At 35.5% G+C, this 4300-nt stretch overlaps 1 long non-coding RNA gene across 1 annotated transcript; it reads left to right on the top strand.

Moving 5' to 3' along the window:
- LOC149665113 (uncharacterized) lies at nucleotides 1–970 on the top strand. The gene is made up of 3 exons (XR_016368467.1): nucleotides 1–418; nucleotides 497–606; nucleotides 703–970. It is a non-coding gene; the product is annotated as an uncharacterized LOC149665113 (long non-coding RNA).
- Nucleotides 971–4300: the final 3330 nt, after the last annotated feature.

The following is a 4300-nucleotide window of genomic DNA, read 5'->3' as shown; positions in this document are numbered from 1 at the left end:
TCTGATTTCTACCAAACACATAAGTAGATTTTGGATAATGAAGTAGTTTCTCGACTTCTTTGTTTGTCAATAACTTCGCTAGAGATAGTTTCAGAGGAACATAATGGTAAAAGCATTTTTTCCCACGTGAATATCCAACTAAAATCTGAAGGGGCTCCACGTATCTAAAGTGTTCTTTGTAATACTTTTGCCTTAAATAGGTAGATTTTAAAGTCTCCTTCGCTTCTTCCATTACGTTATTCTCTGAGAAAACATTAAAAACCTTTTCGACAACTTCTGCACTAACTGAATTTTCCTCTAGGGTAGCCCTTACGTTTTCGTAAAGAAATGAATTTTCTAGATATTTTAAGGAGCTCATTTGTTCAGAAATAAATTGTATGACTGAACTTGACAAAAATTTTTCTGCTTGGAGTTTCAAGTAAAATAACGCAAAATTTTGAACTAAAGCATTGCTTGTTTCTCCTTTCGAAATCGATGATTCTACTTCATGCAATAGATTGCCACTAGATACGTTTTGGGATGCATTTTGATTTAATTGAACTAGACCCGAAGTGGATGGCTGATTTAAGTCTACTTTTGGGTTTTCCACTACCGATATTGGGGATGGTATGACCCGCCTGTAATAGAGCTTATGCTTTCTATTTAAATGACATTTAAGGGACAATAATTTCTTATATTTTAACGCGGCACATCCTTTAAAAGGACAAGGTACAAATAAACCCAACGAAAAATGTTCTTTTGAATGAGAGCAGAAATTTTTCAAATTCGGGAAAGTAAAGTTACAATTTGCAACTGGGCACGATAAAGGCTCTATAAAGTTCTGAACATTTGACCCTATTTCATTATCAGTTATTTTTAACTCAAACTTGTGTTTTCTTCGTACATGACTTTTAAAGGTACCAAATGTGGTGAACACTTTGCCACACGTTACCCAACCGCACGAAAAGTTTTGGAAGGGTAAGTTTTTATGAAGAGCACAATGTTTCAAGTATTTTTGAAAATTATCCGTAGAGAAATTACAGGCATTCAGTGAACAATATAGTAGTAGTAGTAGTGGCCGGGGTTGTCGCTTCGTTATCGTCAGATTTTATCTTAAAATGAACTTTATATTACCACAACCCACCCATAGGGGTTACTGGGCTCGGTTAGAGATTTAGTTTTAATTAAAATTTTTTCAGGTCAGACCCGGGAATCGAACCCGGGTCGCTGGCGTAATAGACAAACATTCTACCACTGAACTATAGAGACTTGATAGAAACCCCGAGTTTTTTATCATTTATTTTTATGTCTAAAATGTCGGGGTGAGGTGGGGTGGGGTACCTCTTAATCTGTGGGGTCGGATACTTTTGAATTTTTATCTGTGGGGTCGGATACTTAGGAATTTGTATGTTTGGGGTTTTTATATTTATTTTCTTTTTATGTATTAAATAGATAACGATTTTCCCCGTTTCCTACCGCGCTCCTCATGTGTTTCGTTCTCGTTCGGTAGCTTTCGTCATCTATGTTATGTTTGACTGGAACGTTTTGGCGGTTAATTCAAATGTGGGTTTAGATAGAGCTAACATAGTGTTAAATGAGAGTTATGCGTTTGATCATTTTAGCATTGCTAAAGGTAATTCGAGGGGATAATCACTAAAATGCGTAATCACTATAACTAAACTTTCTCTTTCAAAAGTTTCTGGTCATAAGTCCTTGTTAGAAATTTATAAGATGCGATAAGTGTGCATCGGCATAAGTCTATGTTGTGAACTCATCGAGGGGATTATCACTAAAAACTATCTGTTCTTCGATTCGCCGGAATATTAGAATTACAGCATAAGTAAATTTATACGGTTATAATTTAATCACTGTTTAGAGTAGGGAATCGAGGGGCTATTCACTCTGATTTTATGCACGGTAAATCATTTAAGCATTGAAAAAGATAGCGCTATTCACTCATTAAGGTAAGGTATAGAGGGGTTATCCACTCATTAGGGTAGGGTATAGAGGGGCTATTCACTCGTACGATGTGGCTACTATTACGAGCCCTTGAGCCGTCTTGTTATATATTGAATTATGGCTTGCCAAATAATAACATTGGAAAAAACTGGTTATTCAATTTGAATTTCAGGGAAACTAATGAGCAAAACAACTACTGCGGATCATTAATTTAAATTGACTTTGGTGCGTAATCCATTTTTAATGAATTAAATTCAACTTCTTCAAAATGGATAAAACCTCACAAATGGCGACCACAATGGCGATTGAAATTCCGTAAAAGTATATGGTGAAAACGGGACTGAGAAACCCAAGGGACAACGGAATGGTCTCTTCCAGTTGATTGAAGTCCGTCAAAAGCAATTCTCGAGATTTAAAGGCGTCCTCAATTTCTTTTGGAGTTCCTTGACTAGTCTCCGAAAACATAAGTGTTCTGATTAAAAAAAATAAATTCATCATTTTGCATCTAAACAAAAAGTAATGGTTAGTGTGGACATCCCTTCATATACATAGCTTCTTTAATTGTAATCATTTGAAATCAATAAACACGTTTGCATGTAAAAAGGAATGCATGTATTTTTAAGTATTTCTCATGTTAGTCCAGGCCCTGGGCGACAAAGATTGAAGGAGTACAACATACATTGGCAATCCTACCCTATAGGTGCCGACTGCTCCTATCAATTAAGACGTTTTTCTTAAATTTTTAAATAAATATAGTTGATATTAATTATTTTGATCGTCATTAATTTACCTTAATTCTAGTTAAATCGTTTTAACAAATGTTTTGCCTAAAATCATTTTAAGCATATCTATTGTTGACGTCAGAATTCAAACGTACGACACTTAGTTTTTAGGAATTTAGGGTATAAAAGGCGATTGATTCACAATATGTGATAAGAAAACCAACAATTGCGTGAATCTTTGGTGGAAGCCCTACCATTGGGAGGCTTAACGTTTCTCGTAACCCTAGCCGTTCGCGGCGTGGTTCTTAATCCTAATGATGAGAGTACAAGCCAAATATTGCTTTCTGCGAACATGTTAGCTCCGATTTGCCAAATGCGAGCATGGTGACAGACCCACTCACAGACATTTCCAGTTTAATACCTCTCCGTGACGTCATCGTCACTCGGAGAAGCAAAACCGCTTCTATACACTTTGGTAACATCAAGTACAGTACTTACAAATAGTTGATGTTTTCAAGTATGTCACGAGGGACGTGTTTGTTTATGAAATAATGATAATATCTTGGCTCGTAAGACTCTTTTCCAATGTAAATTTTTCTTCTTGATTTCACCAAATTGGTTTGAGCGTGATAAAATAAATCTGTTAGAATGTATTTCTTATCTTGAAAAAGCGCAGTGGTGCCACGGAGAAAAGCTTCTTCAAGTATATAAAGCGTAAAAGAGTAATTGTAGATGAACCCATTTTGATCAATCATTTTCTGGAGTTTGGTGCTAAATGACGAGTTTCTCTGAATGGTTGAAAAATAATTTTATACTTTTCAGTTTTGATGGTTGAAAGATGAAAATCGGTTCGTAATACCTGCTAGTGGGAGGGAAAGGGGCGGGTGACTTTCTTACTCGTCACAGCGCTTGCATACATATACCCTGTATATGTAAATATACCAATGCGTATTCTATTAATTGAGAGACTAAAGACGTAATTCGTTTCCCGCTTAAATCTATATATTTTCCTAGCCTGAGAATGTGAAATAGTTCCAGGTATATATTTTAAAAAGATGAAGTCGTTTTAAAGCAAGTGAATTGCAATATATGTCGTTTGAATAGCTCTAATTGGTTTCAACACATTTATGAACTACTTTTTCTAAAGCATGTAAAAATATAGAGTTTTAGTAATAAACGGTTTGGTTTTTAAGAATTGTTTGAAATAAGTGAGTGGTAACCCCCTTTAAAAGAACTTATTGGACCATCTCGAATATTACCTTATAGTGAGTTTGAAAATATAACGTTTCCTAAGGCCCTTATACATAACCATCTCTGACACATATAAACGTATTTTATAATGAGCAACCGAGTATTCCCAAAACGATCATATTTAATATACTAATAACCAATTACAAATCCTACTAAATGTTTGAATCGCAGCCCTTTCAAATCCAGTTTCATGAAAATGAACATAATGCTCGACCCTTCACCTCCGCTTATTTTTTCGAGTAACATCCCCCAAAACTCGCTCATGTGAGTTTGAAAGCGCACACCCCTAGCTCCACTGAAAGTATTACGATCAGCATGAAAATGGAGGGTCCTACCTTCATCGACAAGTGAATAGGATTGTTTTCCGGTATCATTAAAGTAATGTCTTT

The sequence above is a fragment of the Phalangium opilio genome, unplaced genomic scaffold (assembly GCF_054372755.1).
Source record: "Phalangium opilio isolate 3A_F unplaced genomic scaffold, DU_Popi_V2 ptg000061l_1, whole genome shotgun sequence".
Taxonomy (NCBI): Eukaryota; Metazoa; Arthropoda; class Arachnida; order Opiliones; family Phalangiidae; genus Phalangium; species Phalangium opilio.
This window is presented reverse-complemented; position numbering and strand designations above follow the sequence as displayed.